The sequence below is a fragment of the Protopterus annectens genome, chromosome 4.part1 (genome assembly GCF_019279795.1).
Source record: "Protopterus annectens isolate FY-2018-M chromosome 4.part1, PAN1.0, whole genome shotgun sequence".
Classification (NCBI taxonomy): Eukaryota; Metazoa; Chordata; order Ceratodontiformes; family Protopteridae; genus Protopterus; species Protopterus annectens.
In genome coordinates, this window is record NC_056734.1 from 240,909,181 (window position 1) to 240,930,320 (window position 21,140).

Consider the following 21,140-nt stretch of genomic DNA (forward strand, 5'->3'; position numbering starts at 1 on the left):
TTCGCAAATAAAAAGCATCATCAGTGCAAAGGCATGCAATTTCCTGTTCATTTAAATAAACTCCATTTAAAAAGACATGCCCCTATTTCAAGAGTTACAGCAATTCCAAACAGATAGCGAAAATACAATTTATGCCCATGTACATCACCATATTAGGAAAAGTATTATATAAAAAACAAATTATCACTGTTCATTCAAACGTGGTTTATACATAGCCCCAAGATTCACTATCCACATTTTCTCTTTACAGTCTAACAACATATGCCGATAAGAATTAGTGAAACACTTGCCCTAAATGCATTCTAATCCTATAAAAATAAAATGTTTCTGAAGGATGTGAAATTTTATGTCTATAAAGGGAACTTCTGGGATGCTAACAATTTATATTGCTTAGATGTACACCGATCCTATTTTTAAAAGCCCTAGAAGTTTGGCCAACATAGACTGCACTGCACTGGCAGATGGCCATATATACCACCCATTTAGTACTGCAGGTAATTAGTTGTCTAATGGAGTATATTTTGGAAGTATTATCAGAAGTAAAAGACTTGGTGTAAGATATGACATAACAGTAAATACAATTACCACATGTGGCACGCCCCACTGGCATATTGCCATCTAAATCCTGTTTATTAACCCTCCATATTTTAAACCATGACAAATGTTCCTGTATATTCCTTCCTTCCTCTTCGGTAACCAAATTCATAATAATCACCCAAAAATTGGGCAAAAAAAAAAACTATTCAGGCTTTCCCTGATCTTAAAACTATTACTGCTATAGGTAGTAATAAACCTGATATTACAATAATAATACAAGGATAATCAGGTACATTATGCAAACCTAGAGAAACGCACCTGATTATCATTATATTCTCTCTCTTCTGTCTCTCCCATATGTTGAAAGGCTCCTGATTTCATTTTTTTTTTAATTAAAAACAAAAAAAAAACAGCAATGGAGATCTTTCTTTCTCCATTGATCATTTACACAGCACTGGTGTACTGCCTGAGCATGGGAACAAAAGTCTCATATTCATGTGCAGTACATAAAGAAAGTCCCAGGATACCCGGGAAAAAATGTGGAAGAGCAGCATAGTGCAGGTATATAAGGACATTATTTAAGAAAATTAGGTACATTTTTTCTTAAATGATGTCATTGCATAATACCAGTAACCCACGACTGGGTGTGAGTAATGCTGATTTACCCATGGTTGGCTTTGTTTGGTCATGAAGGCTTCACACCAACAGTGGGTAAATCCAGCATTACTCACACCCAGCCGTTCGTTATTGCTATATTATATGAAGCGATAAGCTGTAGTCTTTGCTGCCAACAAAAACTGCAGAGAATAAAGAAATCTAGATATGGAATGAAAATGGCTATGGAATGTAATTGGATAGTGAAAGTGTACACTGAATATGGAATGTAAATAATTATGGAATATAACTGGTTATGGGATAAGTACACTGGATTTAGAAAAGAAGTTGAGGCTATGCCAGAGTCCTTCTAGCCTGACTTAAAACTTTCAATATAAAAGACATAGGCTGCAGTCTTTGCCACCACCAAAGCCTACAAAGAAATAAATTAACAGAAGGTACCAGAAAACAGTTAAGAATCAGGGCTATAGATCTTAGCAGAGAATAAATAAGTTTGCTACAGATGTGAGTCTCTGCAGCTACCTAAAATCAGAAAGTAAATATACAGCATATACAGCCATCACATATTATTTATTGGAGAAAGAGATAGAATGCACCTATTGTTGCACTAGACTGCATCAAAAGGGTTCAACTAGATACATAAATATTAAATGAGAACAATTGGATATAGAAGAGAAGTTAAATGCATTCAGAATCCTTGATAAAAATAGTCACTGTCTAGATTTGGAGGGTTAGTTAGTGTGTGTTAAGAGCTTTGCTCCCCATGCTTCTTTTGATAATGGCCACCTACCTAATAAATAAATAAAGAAAGAGACTTGTAATATTGTTTCTTGCATAGGCAGTGGATGTAAAAGAACAGCAAGGAATGGGGTACTTTTTGAGACCCTGAGGGAAAGATTACTGTCCAGTGCTTCTACAGGGGTCTACTTTAAGCGCTCAAAAGCTGAAAAACCCGAATCCGAATAGCGCGACACATAAAGAGTGAACTGCAAATACGTCGAAAGAATGAAATCGCAAAAGTGGAAATATCAAATTCGCATAGTTGGCCCATCTGCAGTATAGCTCCATAAGGTAAGTGTGCAATAGTTACGGACCTTAGGGAGGGGTTAAGGTAAGTGCATAGGTAGGTAGTGTATGTAAGGTTTTGTGTAGGTAATGTATGTAAGATTTAGTGTAGGGTTTTGTTAAGTGTATGTGTGTGGAATATTTAGTTTGTTTGGGTATAGCTCCATAGGAGAAGTGTGCAGTAGTTACGGACCTTAGGGTTAGGGAGGGGTTAAGGATAGTGCATAGATAGTTGTATATGTGGGATTAGTGTAGGGTTAGCAGTAGGGTTTTGGTGCTTTAATTTAGGGTTAGAAGTAGGGTATTGGTTAGTGTATGTATGTGTTTTTTTAATTGTGTTTGGGTAGGTAGTGTGTTGTGGGTGGTGGGTTGGCCGACTATTACGGTCTGAGGTTTTAAATTTCTCGCTTTAGTAAGTTTGACATATTCGCGGTTTGCTCTTTATGTGTCCTGCTGTTCAAATTCGGGTTTTTCGTGTTTCGAGCACATAAAGTAAACCCCTTCTACAGATGGTATGTGGAAATCAAACGACAAAGATTACCAACAGCTCTGGTAAATCCACTTCACATCCAGAAGCCCTGTGTATCACAAAAAAGTGAGTCAGAGGACAAACAAGTACAAAAACCACAACACAAATGCAAGGAGATAGTTTCCCCAGTGTTAAGGAAGAGGACATACTTTGCTTCCTAGTTATTTGTGAAAAATGAAAAATAACAAAACACTTAAGCTTAAAGCTAAGATATTCTGGTGACTAAGCCTGTTTAAGTTTGTTTCTTCAGTACCTCCAAAGAAGAGGAATTAACATCTGAAGTTTTGAACTGTTTAATACTGTTGCTTAATATTGTAACATTTAAGTGTTTTTTGTTTATTTTTCATCATTCGCAAATAACAAACAAATGAAGTTAGTGCTGTACCGTAATGCTGGGACAGCTATCTCCTCACATGTCTGCAGATGGTATGTGGGAGACAACAGAAGGTTACTGCTGTTGTCTAAAGGGTGAGGTATGAAGCAAGTAGGAAGTAAGGTAATAAAGGAATTCAAGCAGGAGGGTGAAGTCCATACATTGGTTCTGTTGTGTGTGCAGTGGAAAGGAAATGATGTAAAGGAAGTGATTTGAGTGGTATTCATGGATTCTTATATAGGTTCTGTGATGTCACATAAAGACGGTAAGTAAATATGCAAACTGTAAAAGAGTGATTCTGCATACTATAAAGGAATCATGCCTGATAAGTTCATGTGCTGATTTGAGCTAATTACAGTCAGGAACAAAGCTGAATATGTTATATAATTTTAAATGAATCTCTTTAGAAGTATGTGGTTAAAACAAGTAAGCATTGACCTCTATAATTTTATTAACTACCTTTACTTTAGCTAGCAATGAAAAATATGTACAATAAGCGACTGAGATGTTAACTTTTCTAATTCAGGAGAGTCAATATTTTATTTTTCTCTAGTCTTCATAGAACAAATAGAGAACTTGATACTGCAAAGAAGGGTGATCCATACATGGTAAAGTAAAAGACTGTTGAGTGTAAAAGTACAACTAAAATCCAAGCAGTGCATGATTTACTCATATTAACCTTATCAGAGTCATTATTAAAATTCCATCTTTATATAACAAACCTGCAGTGCAATTAATTTAGTAAATACAATGATGTGTCTTTCAGAAAGAGCTTTTCATTCTATCCCGAGAACTCATGCACACAAAGTGCATTCTACCACTTAGTGTCCAGATACAATAATTTATTAGAATCACAATCTCTTGCATTATTATAAAATGTTTGTACACCAAAGCCTGTAAAATGATGTTTGCGCCTACTGATACAAATATGTATCACTGGTAGACTCCTAATGTTTCCTTTCTTAGTATCATAAATGTGTTCAGAAATTCTTGCAGAGACATCTTTGTATTTCTTTACATTAAAAAATGCATAAAACAAATTAAATCATGTATGGGGAACTATATGAAAAATAACAATGTTGTTGTTTTTCTTTTGGCTTTTCCTGGTTAGGGGCTGCCACAGCGGAACTCCAGTCCGCTAATGATTGGCAGTCGATTTTTACGGTGCTAAGGTGCCAGCCTGACACCCAACCTTCAACGAAGGCACGCCCATTCACGCATGTCTTTCGAACACCACTCGACCGTGGGGAGGACATGCAGACTCCACACATGAAATGCATAAATCTTCTTAACTGGTTGTATAAACATTATATTTGCTTTTAGAATGGCAACATTTACAACCATCTCTTGCAAATGTCCCTTCCTTCCTGACTATTGTTGATTTCATTACAGGTGCCATAACAATCAGAAATCCTAGATTTCATTTTCTTTTAAAAACAATACTTAGCTTGGAACCAACTATTTTTAGGTAACTGTATGCCGCCCAGTGTTACTGAGCAGAGTTTTTAATGATGTTTCTGTAAATAAGCCAATTGACAGAAAATGTCTTGGCCAGTGTATAGCCTATGATCACCATGATTTTTTTAGGAATGTCCCCATCATTTGATTAATTCATAACTTAGGTCAACATAGCATTCACAGAAGAATAGAAGTGTAAATTATTTGCATTATACTAGTTTATATCTGAGAAGGGCACCCCTGCCACACCCTGCAAGTTGAGTGTAGCATGCTGCATGCTACAAAATATGATTATTAATGAAGCATTCAGGTCAGACTTCCACCACAAGAAGAGATGGACTTGTTACAGCAACCCTTTTCATAATCACAGTGCTGACATCATCGTTTAGCTAAAATGCAGAAGCCAAGGGGCAACAAGCAGCATCCACACTGCACCCGCTCCAGACATCAGTTGGTACAGTACATGGCAATGCAGGTGGAGCAGCAATGCCTGTGTGCTCTATAACAGATGAATGTAACACAAAATAAACATGATGCATGCTGTGTAATGTAAAGGCTCTGATTGGCAGTGCATATTCAAGTCAGACTTTGCATCAGACTTCTCCACATACATCACAGAAGAGGGAGCGTGGGGTGGGTTAAAGTCATTATCATTACATGCATTTGTGCCAAAAGATTTAATAAGATGCGGCTATCAACACAACCTTGGTGGGAGATGAATGTCATTGAGGTGAGCTCAGTCTTAAAAACAATGTTCTCATGTGACTGGAGATGCATGGTTGCATAACTGTGATTTGGAGACACTGTGCTAACTTGAAGTGGAAGGACTAGAGGTCTCCTATGAGAGGAATGGTGTCATACTGCTGGACTGTGACCTTGGTAGCATCCAAATGATTGATGGGAGCAGTAATCTAATAATTATAAAGTGATTTTACATTGGTATGCACAACATTGCAGGCTGCTACTGAGAATGGAACACAATGGATTCCAAAGGGATACTCCTCTGATACTGCACAAATCACCTTTGTGTAGGATAAACAGGATGGTATGCAGATAGACAGCCCTGGTATTGAGACCTGCCTTCCAGCACCTACATTGATTTTGTGTGTGTGTATGTGTGTGTGTGTGTGTGTGTGTGTGTGTGTGTGTGTGTGTGTGTGTGTGTGTGTGTGTGTGTGTGTGTGTGTGTGTGTGTGTCTGACTGTCGATATACATAGCTACATAGGTTCATAGGTACATACTAGAGCTATTGATCTGTGAGGATCTTAAGAAGACTAGATTTACATTCCTATGGTTGTTTTTAGCCCTTGCATTTTGTGTACAAATACCCCAGAGATGGGGAAGACAAGGATGTGTTGGAACATTTTACATATTGCCTCTATCCATAAGGAACAAGGGGATAAATGGGGTGAATTTCTTGTAACTGATCCATTTATCCAAATTACATTGAATAGAGTAAAATAAGTACTTTGCTTTATGGAAGATGGTTCCATATAACCGGAATTCTCTGCTATACTTATCTATCTCCCCAATGTGCTCTACTAGTGTTAAGGAAAAGTTTAAGATCTCTTGAGTGAGTACTTATGCCACCACTGGACTTGCTAAGTGTAACAGATCTGACAGGACTGGGACTATGGCGGCAGAGGTCACATCTCAGCAGCTTGAAAAGAGGGACAAAGCTTTAAGATATGCCACATGGTTTTTATGACTTAGGCCCTTTATTTTCTTTGTAAGGAAGCATGGTGGTTATTCTGATTGTGCCAAATATTTGTACAAGTACATACCAAAAGGGACTTATACTCAGTCATCAGCCTAATGAGCGCTAAGTACATTACCGGACCCGGACCTGGACCTGGACTTCAAACCTGTATATATAAGCTGTGGAATGAAAAGGAATCACTTCCTTACAATAATGAATACATGGTGATCAAAGGATATTTCATTTTCAACATATGTTGGCAGATTACTGACTAAGAGATCAATTTTCAGAGGTACATTATCAATGTAATCATTATAAGGGGAGTCATGCTTGCTGAAGGATATGATAATGCATTTCTTGGCATTTAGTTTTAGTCTGTTATTTTGACACCAGCTAATTGACTGGGACAGGTCTTATTTGAGGATCATGGAGTCATCTGTGGAGTTTACGATGGCACCTAATCTGCAATCATCTACAAACTTGGTCAGTCACCGACCCTTAACATTGGTTTGACCTCTGAGAAGTAAATGTCAAAGAGGTGTAATAGACTGACTGAACCCTAAAGTACACTGCAAGTTTCAGATTTTTAACAGAAGTAGAGCTACACACCTTTATTTTCTGTGTTCTCTTTGTGAGCCAATTTACTATCAAATGTGCTGCACGGGAATTTATGTTTAGCTCTGAGAGTTTATCTACATTGTCTGTGTAGTGGATGGTGTTGAATGCCTTTGCAAGGTCTATATGTGGTGTGCATTGATTTTCCCTCTTTCACTGATACAGTAACCTTTTTAAAGAAGTAAACCAAGTTAAGTAAGCAGGATTTGCTCTTGATGAATCAGAAATGGCTTGTGCTAAGAGTCTGAAGGTTACCTATATCACTCATACCTTTTCTACATCTATTCCTACTATTTTCTCTTATCAAACCCTACCCTTCTCTACTCATACTATCCTACACCTTCACCAGTATAACCTGTTACCATATTTCATGACCTCTAGAATATCAATAATCATTATGAAAATCATCTGTTATGTAAATAATGCTGCATCATCCTATTATCAGGCTTTCCATATAATTTATAGAAAAATGACTCAGCCAGTGAACTTTATTGCTGAAATAAGTGTAGACAAGCAAACTCTTTTTCTCTCTCTCTCTAGCACCTCGGCCAATGCCTTTAACAGAGTACAATTACATCCATTCACAACCTCATATATATATATATATATATATATATATATATATATATATATATATATATATATATATATATATATATATATATATATATATATATATAATAAATCAAAACCAAATAAAAATATTTTTTGTGACCACATATAGTGTTTACACTGAACAATTGGTTAATGTCATTATGACCCATTGGAATTTTCTAACACAGGATCCCTTTTTGGGTGAATTGTTGCCTCAGAAAATTGATGATGTCATACAGGCTGGGGAAGAGTATTAAGGATATGTTAATACATGCTCAGTTTAAATTTCCCGTTGAAAAGTTGAATAGATCTATTAGAAATGTTGGTTTTCAGGCATGTGGTCATTGTAGTATATGTAATTATACAGTATCTACTTTTAATAAAATAAATGGACAGACATATGATGTGTGTGACAGTTATAGCTCTATGACAGAGGGAATTATTTATGTGCTTAAATATGAATGTAACTTTTTTTATGTAGGAGAAACTAAACAAAGTTTTCGTGTTAGATTTTTAGAACATTTAAGAAATATAAAAAATGAAAAAGTGGAAAGCCCATTAGGGTTACATTTTAAAATGTACCATAATAGTGATGGGAGTAAGTTGAAAGGAAGTGTTTTAGAAAAAGTTTATTGTGAAAGAGATGCATGTTTAAAAAGTAAATTACAACATAAAAAAGCGCTTTTTATTTTGAAATGTAATACTTTGTACCCTTATGGGTTAAATAGAGAGTTTAATTGGAAATGGCTCTTGTAAAGTGTTTCTCTAATTGTTTAATTGGTTTTGTTTTAATATATATATATATATATATATATATATATATATATATATATATATATATATATGAGGTTGTGAATGGATGTAATTGTACTCTGTTAAAGGCATTGGCCGAGGCGCTAGAGAGAGAGAAAAAGAGTTTGCTTGTCTACAGTTATTTCAGCAATAAATTCTGCTTTTGGATTCATTGGCTGAGTCATTTTCTGCATTGTATTTTTATCTGTGGATTCTTTCCATATAATTTATGTTTGAACACTTTAACTTTATTATGTCTGTTGATTTTTTATTCTGACAAACTAATGTGTAGTTTTTCAAATTTTTTGCTTGAATGTTATGACTTTATTATGTCTGTTAAGGTCTCATTCTGTCAAACTAATGTGTTTTTTTCATATTTGCACTTGAATGTTTGACTTTATTATGTCTGTCTAGTTTTTCATTCTGTTAATCATATGTATCTGGAGCTTTTCTTCCCGGGCTTTCGTAGAAAATGGGTACCTCATGACCCAGTGGGACTTTCCCGGTAAACAAAAGCCAAATAAATAAATAGTAAATAAATAAATATCCTTATTTATTAATTCCATAATGATCCTTTTCATGTCCCTACAGATGATGCTGTCTATAGTTACCCTGGTCTGTTTGAGCCCACTGGTGTTCATAGTGGTGATGAACTACATTAGCAAACATGTTGGTGGGGACAGATCAACAAAGATGCTAAAGCAGATGATGTGGAAAACACTGATCAAGAACTTCAGCAAAAGATAAAGGAATGGAATGTAAATCTGAATGTACATGGGACAAAATGGAGTACAGGTAAGACAGTTATCAGTTAATCAGCAACCCTGGCTCACAAGTGGAGTGTACAAGCTATTGAAGGCACGTAATGCTGCCTTTAAGTCTAAAGGCAAAGATGCTCTTAGGGAAGCCAGAGTGAAACTAAATAGAGGAATAAGAGAGGCTAAGTGGGCCTACGGACAGAAAATTCAGGGTCACTTCTTAGACCTGAGAGACTCCAGGAGTCTGTGGCAAGGTATACAATCTATATCATACTACAGGCCCCTACCTTTTCAATATGATGATAACATGGAGTTTCTCAATGAGCTCAACACCTACTTCAGCAGGTTTGAGAAAGGAAATAATACAATGGCAATGAAAATGCCCACCAACCAAAAAGATGAAGTGCTCCGCCTTCACCCAGCAAATGTTCAAAGGTTGCTGCGATGAGTAAACCCAAAAAAGGCAGTTGGTGCTGACAATATTCTGGGGCAGGTGCTCAGGGACTGTGCTGACCAATTAACTACTGTTCTCACCGACATATTCAACATCTCTCTGCATCAAGCCACAGTATCCAAGTGCTTCAAGAATACAACTATTATACCACTGCCTAAGGAGGTCTCCACCCTCAAGCCTGAATGACTACCGCCCAGTAGCTCTCACCTCCAATGTAATAAAGTGCTTTGAGAGATTTGTCAAAGACTACTTAACATCAGGTCTTCTTGCAACACTGGACCCACTCCAATTTGCTTATAGATCCAATTGATCTATGATAGATGCCATCTCACTGGCACTTCACTTATCCTTAGCACACCTGGAGGACAAAAACTGCTTTGTATGCATGTTATTTATTGACTTCAGCTCGGCCTTCAACACAGTCATCCCCAACATCTGTTTGAGAAACTGTTCCATCTGGGTGTTAGCACTCCTTTATGCAACTGGATTTTGGACTTTCTTATTGACACCCCACAAAAGGTATGGCTAGGCAACAAGACCTCAGTGAGCATCACACTGAACAGTGGAGTACCTCAAGGATATGTTCTGAGTCCCCTGCAGTTCACTATGCTGACACATTACTTCATCTCTAGGTACAACACAAACCATATTATTAAGTTTGCGGGTGATACTACAGTGGTGGGTCTCATCAGCAATAGTGATAAAAAGCCTACAGAGAGGAGTTGAACCAACTGATTGCCTGGTGTGACAACAACAACCTGGCTCTCAATGTGAATAAAACAAAGAAGTGGACTTCAAGAAGAGATGCAAGGCTCATTCTCCACTCCCAATCAAAAGAGAAACAGTGGAAAGGGTGAAGAGCACCCAGTTCCTGGGGGTGCATATCGCTGAAGACTTGTCTTGGTCAATAAACACTAATCACATTGTCAAGAAGGTGCAACAGTGTCTGCACTTTCTAAGAAGGTTGAAGAGAGCAAAACTACCACCTTCAGTTCTTACAACCTTCTACAGGGGTACCATCGAAAGTATCCTGACTGGTAATTTCTCAGTGTGGTATGGAAACTGCACAGTTTCAGATCACAAATCTCTCCAGAGTGTAGTGAAAATGGCAGAGAAAATTATCAGGTCCATGATCCCATCTATCTAGGACTTGCACTCTGCTCGGTGCCTCAGCAGAGCCATGAAAATAGTCAAAGACTGCACTCACCCTGCCCATAGTCTGTTCTCATGTTTGTCTTCAGGCAGGAGATACTGTAGCTTATGTTGCAAAACCAACAGATTTAATAGAAGCTTTTTTTCACAAGCCATCAGACTTCTGAACTCCAGTAATAACAAATGCTAGTCATGGAGGTCTGGAGTTACAACGCTGAAGTAATTCACAGACATATGCAATAACTCTATGAAAGTACAATCTTATTTATACCTTATGTGCAATATTAACGGTCAAGTTAACATTCTGTGCAATATGCCAAGTTAGCATTCCGTTCAATTTGAAATCTGTCTGATTTTGATCTGTGCGATATAGTATCTGTGCAATATTTTGGGTACTGATGAAGACATGTAAGTGAAATAGTCTTGGTGCATGTCATTGTACTTGTTACTGCACTGCATACATGTCTTATTGTTGTTATTGTTGGATTAGCTTTAGTATATGTGTTATTGTTATATTAATATCAGTGCATGTTGTATGCACATTGAGTTCGAAGTAATGCAATTTCGTTCAATTGCACTATTGTGTGGTCTGAATGACAATAAAGTTCACTTTGACTTTGACTTGACAGTTGTAATGACAACACGTGGGAGAGATTAAAAGTAGCTGAGAATTGGGATTAAAGGGAAAATAGTGGAACAGGCTTACAACTTCAAGTATCTGGGAGGTATGGCTGAGAAGTAGAGAAGCCTGAATAAAGAGGTCAAAGCTAGAATAAAAGCGACTATAGCCAACTAGCATAGAGTAAAAACAGACAGAAAAATGCCAAAGAAGCTGAAAAGTATGGTGTACAAAACAGTGATGTGATTAGTACTACTGTATGACACAGAAACCTGGGCAGTGAAGACAGAGCAGTTGAGGAAGCTAGAGGTGATGAAGGTGAAGTGGCTGAGATGAGTGGGTGGGTGCACATTGTGGAACAGATGAAGAAATGAGGACATCAGAGAAGAAGCCAAACTAGCTTCAATTGCAGAGATGGTGAAAGAGAACAGATAATGGTGGTTCAGACACACTGTAGAGGAAAGCAGAATAGAACCTAGTGAAGAAGACTTGGAACAGACAGGAAGAAGGCAAGAGGATACAAGGTCATCCAGCAAAGAGATGGATAATTTGTGCAAGAGGAGACCTGTGACAGACAGGCATGATTGTCAAAAAAGGTGGGATAATGGCATTTAATAGAGAGAGAGAGATGGTTGAAGTTGACATGACTCCCTTACCCCATGCAGAAAATAAGAAAAGTGGGGTTTCTCATCATGATGATGATAACGAATTGCCCAGGTTCTATTAAGCTCCTTCTTTGTGCAAGAGAATGACTGTTACTTTTCTCCATTCATCTGGCATGAAGACTGTTTTGAGAAACATATATATAGGCTTTCTAGGGGTTCTGACAAGTATGTTTCATTCTAAACAGTAGGCAGCCTGGTATGTTCTCTGGCCCCATACAAGTAATGTTCTTTGCCTTAGAAAGGGCCTTGATGATTTGTTTTTGGGAGCTTTGAGGGGGCTGAAGATGTTTTGTGATTTGAGAATATTGGAGGGGGAGTTGAAGTTTGAAATAAATTTGTCTGCCGGTAGATTGGGAATGTCTACTGGGTCTGAGTATGTGCATGACTTACTTATACCTCAGTGCTGGGCATTGATACTAAGTTTTGTAACATTGTCAAAAAAGGTTTTGTGGTTATGTTTTACCTGAATGACTAGTATTACACCATGTGTGGCATTAATTGATTTAATCAGCATCTCTAGTTCCTCGTTTAGTTTAGCAAGAGTGTTTCTGACATCTCGAGAGCTAAATTTATTTTTGCATGCAATGAATTGTTTTTCTTTTATTATATAGCCTGTATAAACTAGGGTTCCACCACAGGGGTTAATTTTGAATTTGCCTTTTTGTTTATTTCTTGGGGGACATCCGAATATGCAGCTATTTATGCGTGATTTGTCAGTGAATGATTCTACATTAGCAGTAAGGTCATCAAGATGGAAGAGGCTTTTGAATTCACCCAGGTAATCACACAGTTTTAACAGATTAGCCATCACACAATCTCTGAATACCAAGGTATTGGAAGTAGCTTGTTGGGAGAAAGATGCCACGTATCAGTCAGGAGGAAATCTAGGATTCTCTTGCCCCTTGTTTGGGTGTGTACTAACTGGCTGAGAGTTTATATTAACAAAGTGAAGATATTTCTGAGCATACATATTTGAGGATATATAAGTTTTCCGGTTAATGGATGGATAGTTGAAGTCTTCCTGGAGAATGGTATTTTACTTAATACATAGAGACACCATATTACTTGGGTAGGAGGTGTGAACCAAGGGACACACACAGGGTGTCCTATGGTTAGATATGCTATTATAAGCAGTTTTGATAATAGTAAGTTAGACATGGAGGATTCCCAGATGGCTATCTTATCTAACGAGTCTGGAGGTATATATTTTTAAGAACATGGAGGCACTGCCGCCTTTAGTAAGTTTGTTTAACGTGGTAGGTTAATATGTGATAGGTAAAGAAACCCTGCACTGATGGAGTTGGTCTTGAACCAGGTCTCTGTGATGGTGTATACACCAATGCTCTTCAGGGTAAGAGCTGCTTGTAGGGACTGAATATTTCTGTTAAGGTACCCAGCACTGAACGACCTTAAGGTTATATGGATTCTGTTCTCTTATGTTGGAAAGTTTATATGACTGACATTGACTAAAAAGCACTATGGGATAGACAAAGATGTTGCTAGTATATGAAAGTTTTAGGTTGAGAAGTGTAGGCAATCCCTGATAAATCAGTTAAGACTGTCTACCAACATCTCCCAGACTAATATGTAAATTAGCTCTTTTGAATGATACCAGAAGCTAAGGCAATTGTAGAAAACAATAATTTAGTGTTCATATAATTCGTTCTTTCTTGGTAATTGTAGAAGGATGCTCATGGCTAGGATCATACCAGCCTCAGCACATATTCTGATGAGGTTGTTGAGGATTCTTGTTTCTTAGGTTACTTATATGAGGCTTTTTTGGGTTAGGCAGGTTACTTTTAAGACAGACAGCATATGAAGATGTATGTATTTGTTCTGAGCTGTATGTGTTTTTGTTTAGCGTTTTAGTTTTTATTTGGACAAACCAGTCAGCATGCTCATTATAAAAAAGAGGGCCCACAGAAACTACAATTAAAACACTTCTGTTGAATTTAACTTAAAAAGAAGAAAAGAAAACCCCCTCATACTAATAAACCTATTTGACTAATATAATTTAACAGTGTGAAAAAAAAATCACAGCTTTCAGTGCTTGGAATACCCATTCTGGGGTGTCTGGCATTATTTACTGACTTCAGAAAATAACAGCTTTTTAAAGAAAGGCCATATACAAGGCTAACATTGGGATATTCTGATAAAACTTAAATAGTTGAGAGGTAAACTGTACAGAATCCAGACTAGGCCAGACCAGCAGAAGATTACTAAAGTCTGTTTATATAATGATATAAGTGAGAAAAGTAAAAACTTGTTTTCTTAAATAATGTCATAGTATAATTGCAATAATCCACTCCTGTGTATGGGGAAAGCAGGATTTAGGTTCATAGATTCATGGGTTCATAGATGTGTACTAGGCTAATGGCCCTGGAGCCTTTACAAGCCTAGTCCATATGATTTCCCTGGCATCGTGCCACTCAACCTTAGTTCCTAGTGCCTCTGTCGAGTAGAGCCACTGGAGTGATCCCTGGGGTGAATTTTCTATTTCCCACCCACTCATCAAGATTTCTCTTGGAGAGGGCCAGTGAGATGCTCTGCTTGACATGTATGGGAAGTTTATTCCATAGCATAATCAGTCTCTGGGTTATGAACCTGTCCCTCCAGCATGTCCTGTTGATTGTGGTAATGAGGGTGAGGTCTCTGGAGCATGTGGTATGGAGGGATTGGGATTTCTTTAGATGTAGCATTTCTAACAGAGCTGGGTCAGACATGGCTTTATACGTCAAGCAGAAATCGCCTCTAAGTAGACGATATGAGACAGAGAATAGTTGGAGTTTTTTGAGTCTCTCCATATAGGACAAGTGTTTATGGCCTAGGATCCTCTTTGTGAGGTACTTTTGCGGCCTCTCCAGTTGTTGCAGGTGTCTAGTGAGGTACATGCCAAATACGGCATTGTACACGATGACTGGCCTAATGAGGGAAGAGTAGAGGGAGGCAATGACCTCTTTCTTCCTGGATGCAAAACCCTTAGTAATGAGATGTGCCACATAGAAGGACCTTCTGACCACAGTGGCAATGTGGTGGTCAAAAGAGAGGTTGCTGTCAACCTGTGTTCCCAGATCTCTTCCAACACCTTCTGTGTTCAGTGGACTACCATCGATGTGGTAATTCAGGGGAACCATTTTTTTTCCCAAGGGGGATGATGACACATTTTTTGGCACTGAGCTTAAGGCCATGGTTCTGACGCCAGTCGTTGTTCTCAGTGAGGCCTTTCTGTAAGATGTCAACATCACTTGTGGAGTTAATAATAGCTCCCAACTTGCAATCATCTGTGAACTTTGTCAGCCAGAGTTCCTTTGTGTTGTTCTGGACTTCAGAGAAGTAGATACCAAACAGGAGAGAATCCAGGGCCGAACCCTGTGGGACTTCACTTGTGACTGGTTGGCAGTCTGACTTGGAGTCAGCTACTTTCATACTGTGGGATCTATCTGTGAGCCAGTTTGCACCCACCAAGTGATATAGGGGTTGATGCCTAGCTTAGTGAGTTTTTCTAGGATTCCTGAGTGGGGAATGGTATCAAAGGCCTTGGCCAGATTAAGGTAGGCTGTTTGAACCACCTTGCTTTTATCCACAGCTCTAGTGACTGACTCAAAGAAGTTGACCAAGTTGAGCATGCATGATCTACCCTTCACAAAACCAAACTGTGTGAGATCCAGAGTTTGTAGATTCCCTATATCCTTGTTTATTAGGGCCATAATGATGCATTCCATAGCTTTGCATATCAGACTCATCAGGCTAATGAGGCGATAGTTCCCAGGGTCTGTAGTCGCTCCTCCTTTGTGGAGAGGGATGACTGTAGCAGTGCACCATTCGGTAGGGACAAAGCCTGAGTTGAGGCTGTGATTGAACAGGGCACACAGATGAGGTGCCAATTAGCTTTGTTTAGTCAATCAGACTTTACTCTTGTTATCAAACCACACCACTTGCAGGTAAATCTTGTGTTACCCACACCCAGTTATGGATTATTGCTAAAATACTACTTATCTCCTCCAAAAGAGTATCTATTCTTAATCACTTTGCACTCAAAGCAGAGAATGGAAATGAATATATATATGTGCAATGTTGTACTACACTATGTCAAATGTTAACAGCAGAGTTTACTCTTGTATGTTTTTATTAAAAGCAATCATTGTCAAGTGCAGGAAGTTTATTAACATTCCCTTTCTGTGTGGGAAGTACTTGTTTTCAAAGTAAGTGGAAGTGTTTTAATGCAAAATCTTTTAGGATATAGGATATACCAAATGTCTCTTGATTAGGGGTTGGAGAATGTGTGCAAGTGTTTCTGGATAAGTGTTAAAATAAGGGCTACATAAGGGAATAGGCTTAGTGCTGTGCTGCTTGGTATATGTGAAGTCTTGGGACTGTGCAAAAGTGTTTCCAGGTTACACTTAGGATAAGTGCTTGGGACAGGGGTAGCTTTACTTTTGTAAGCACATAATGGTGTGTCTATGTGTCTTATTTAATTGTACTGATAGGCAAAAAGATTTTCTTAAAATAATTTACAAGGCTGAGGTTAGGGGCAGGGTGTGGATTAGGGTTACACACGTGAGTAAGTTGTTGCAGTGGTAAACTCCCATGACATTCTTACTCATGTATGTTAATCCTAACCGTGCTCCTGGTCCTGCCTCTGACCCCAACCCTAAACATTACCTTTATCAAAACCCTTTTCCTTAATTACTACTATTCAGACAGAGTGTTTCTGATGGTATTGTTTTAATTTTTTTGTTGTTATTGTTTTTATTTTTGCTTTTTTGTTCACCCATATCAAAGGACTCTGTTTTCATTTTACTATCACTTTAAATATACTGTTGAAATGCAACACTCAATGCATATCCTCTCTCCCCATATATATATATATATATATATATATATATATATATATATATATATATATATATATATATATATATATATATGTGTGTGTGTGTGTGTGTGTGTGTGTGTGTGTGTGTGTGTGTCTGTGTGACTTCATATGGAAAGCAAAGATCATCTTTAAGCATAGCTAACATTCATACAGTCAAACAAATCCTGTTTACTGCAATATCAATTGACAACAAAATTAAATCTTAAGCCATTGAAAAAATAGCTTCACTTCATACATAACTGCAATTGTGAAGCAACAGGACAAAATAACTATAATAGAATTGGAAATTAATACAATACTAACCCACTGAACTTCACAAAATCACTAAGTAAAGTACTTTAGTTTTCATCATTAAACATATCTAAAAGAAAACCACATCTCATCCTAAATACTGACTACCTAACTTACCCAGTAAAAAGCAAAAATATCTCCAGCTGTTGAATTCAGATTGAAGACCAGCACTGAGTGAAGCAGCCACTTCTCATCTGAATTTTAATAAATACCTCTCCTGTTATCCATAATCTACAAAGTTAAAATGTATTTATTTATTTATTTTACATTTGTTAACTGGGATAGTCCGACTGGACACTGGTCCATTTTCAGCAGAGGCCTGGGGAGAAAAGCTCCACATGTGGATAGTTACATAAGAGTTAAACAGTAGCAGTTTTATAGTCACATATAGATACCAATACAGAATTATAGGATTATATGCATACTTGGAATACTTACATACTTAAACTTAACATTGTAGTTTTCTTGTTTGAACTTAGACATTTTTAGTGGTACAAGGCTGAAAAAGGTAGCATGTCATTCAGTAGTACAATACATATGAGAATGAGACTAAGTCTGAAACATTGACTATTTTACAGGTAGCCAGGTAGTGAAGAGAGTGGTAAGCTGGTTAGTCAGGGTTGGTACAGGGGCACAGCCAGTGACTTTTTAGGATTTTTTTGAGAGATGATAGTTTGGTTTGCTGTTAAGTTCGGCAAGGAGCCGATTCCAGATTGTTCCAACAGAGTTACAAAACAATGAGTCACCTACTGAGTTTTTAGGTTTAACAGTTTGTGCCAGTATTTTGTCAGAAGACCGGAGAGTTTTTAGGTTACTGTAAGGGGTAGTCATGTTTTTGAGTATGGGTGTGCTTTCGGGCTGATGGAGGACTTTATGGGCTATTATTAATTGATTATACTGGATTTGAGAGGGAAACTCTAGCCAGCCTAGAGATCGTAGGTTAATACAGTGGTGGGTTATATATGCTGAGCCTGTGACAAATCTGGCTATGGTGTTGTAGCAGCTATTGAGTTTATTGAGGTCAGATTTACTCAGGTTTGTATAGACTGGGGAGGCATAAAGAAGGGTTGAAAGTAAATGTGTTCGGGCAATAACTGTCCTAGCAGTTGGGGTTAGAAATGCCTTAATTCTATATAGAGATCCTAGCTTTTTGTTGACTGTTTTAATGGTTCTGTCGATGTGAGCATCAAACTTAAGGCTATCGTCAACAATTGCACCTAACAGTTTTGTATTACTTTCTGGGGAAATTATTGTGCCATTATTAGATGTTATGGTAAATGATGGGAGTGTAGATTTCCGGGTGGGGGTGAAGAGTAGCAGTTTTATTTGAATTCAATAGAAGATGCCTGTCAGTGAGCCAGTTTTCTACTACATTGAAAGTATTTTGGGTTAAGGTCTGCAGGTCTAACGGGGAGGTGGCAGAACAGATTAGGATAGAGTCATCTGCATATTGAATGCAGGTTACTTTGGGGATGACTGTATGAAGATCATTAATGAAGATGGAACATAGGAGAGGTCCTAGTATAGACCCTTGAGGAACTCCAAGGGTGACTGGCAGTAGGGAAGAAAGGCTGTCCCTCCATAGCACAGCTTGTTGGCTGCCACTTAGGTAGGACTGAAACCAGCGTATTGCTAGGCTGCCTATGGCAAGAGGTTTTAGTGTTTGACTGAGTAGCTGGTGGTTTACCATATCAAATGCCTTAGATAGGTCAAGAAAGACAGCAGAGGAAGGCGTATTATTATTACTGATTTGATTTATTGTCTGAGAGAAGGATAGAAGGGCTGTGGTGGTACTATGGTGGGGTCTAAATCCATGCTGGGAGGGAGCTAGGAGATTGTGCAAATTGAGGAAGTGAAGTAGTTGCTTGTGGATACATTTTTCCATAATTTTAGCCAGAGGGGACAGAATGGCGATGGGCCACTGCCATATCAACACACAATAGTGAAGGTGCTTGAAATCATGTACAAACATACACACATAAATTTATGGCAGAACTTGTAATTGTGCCTAATAGCACAATAGAATCTTTGAAATAACCACACTTTGTCAAATAAGTCTCTGTAGCACAAGAATACTTCACAATAACTGTACTTTGAGAATAAACTGTACACAGCAGAATAAGCTCAGAGTAAGAAACACTTCAAAATGAATGCACTTTGCAAATAAACTATACACAACCCAAGAATCTTTCAAAATGGCTATACTTTGAGAAATAACTCTGTGCTGTGTGAGAAACACATTGAAATGGCGGCACTCTGCGCGGACAAATGTACATAGCACAAGAAATGTTTTTGAAATGTCTGTACTTTGTACTTTTCAAAATAATTGTACTTTGCACACAGCAAACTCTTTGAAATAACTGCACTGTAATAAAGCACACAGTCTGCAAACACTGCACACTCTGAGGTACTTTGGACAACATTAGTTATGCTTGAATGGATTTGGCCAATGCGAAATAGTAGTTTATGCCAAAATACCATCTTCTATTAAATAACATGCAGTCACCTTGCTCTTTAAGCTAATGTTGCCCTTTAATTGCATTTGTTATGCCCATTTAGCCTGTTATCAAGCTCTTTATACTGTTCTTGTACTCATTTTACTTTAAACATGCATGTTATGAAAACCAAAGGTAATTCTGAGCCCCATATAAATATTTCTGATAATGCTATCAAATATCGTGGTTTTGAATACTTTGTCTAATTAATATGTTTTGTGCCTTTCATTTGATTAATAATATGTTTTGTGCTACTCATTTGATTGATAATACATTTTGTGCCTTACGAATGCTCCATATCATTTCCTTTACAAAATAAATCATTTGTGCAAGTTTTTGTTACCTGAAGTTAATTTCTGGCCCTTTTTAATCATCTGAACACTGTATCACCCAACCTGCTGAATATAACTTCACCGTCAACTGTGCACCTCATGGCTTGAAGAAGTTGCACTCTCAGTCCTGGTTCTGACACCATGTCGCTCATCTGGTCAGCATAAAACAGACAAGCAGTTGTGGGTTCAGTTCAGGCAGCTTTGTTACACACAAACACATCAGGAATGAGGCTTTGTAACTTAAACTTAAACTTATAAACAGACCGACTACCAAACTCATACATGTTAATACTTTGGCTGGTCTCTCAAAATGGCAGTACTACCTGCTCATGCTCACTATTTATATGCACGTGCTTACACTTGGAAATGCTTTTTAAAGTTATACACACATGCTCTGTTCTACAGATGATACTACACTTTTGCTGCAAAAGTGTCTCCAACAGCTGTTGTTGCATATGTTGAAACTGTAGCTGATAACACTGCAGTCCTAGATGTTGATATGCAGCACAGACAGACAGCACAACAGTGTCAGGAAGAGACCTGCTACAGTAATGTACAGGTAAGACCAAACAGGAATATAATATTGCACCAGAAAAAGCAAAAACAGAAGAAACCCAGCATAATCTTAAATGTGACAAGTCACTGACCTTGACACTGCTGCCTTTTCAGACGTCACATACCACAAGTTAAACTAGCCTATTTAAAATCACTTAATTAACATTTAACATTGAGTACAATCAAATATTAAAGAGCTTCAGAATTGCATCAGATAGCCTTACAAAATCCAGCATTGTAACAACAACATTTCCAGAATGTTCCATATGCATATGGTCAACAATAGGCTTAAAGGAGAGATATGCTGGACACCATACGGATGTGCTCCAAAATCCTGGTTTTACATATTCCAATTGTTTTACTAGAGTTTTACTTAACACATTTATCTCCACACATAAGGCCATATGTCACATTATCATTAGCATAATGGCATGAACATGTAACTGTATCTGCCCATTTATATGACTTTCTTTCCTTGTATAACATACTTACAAGTAAATGGTACATTTCCTGAAGTTTTGCATGTCCTTATTGACTGATTTACTCAAAGGTAAACATTAGTTCATGACTATCACAGGCTGCAAATTTCTTGCATTTCTGTAAGAAAAAGGCAAAATACTTTTGCATTCTCATCACACATCAAAATTCTTCAATTACAGATTACCA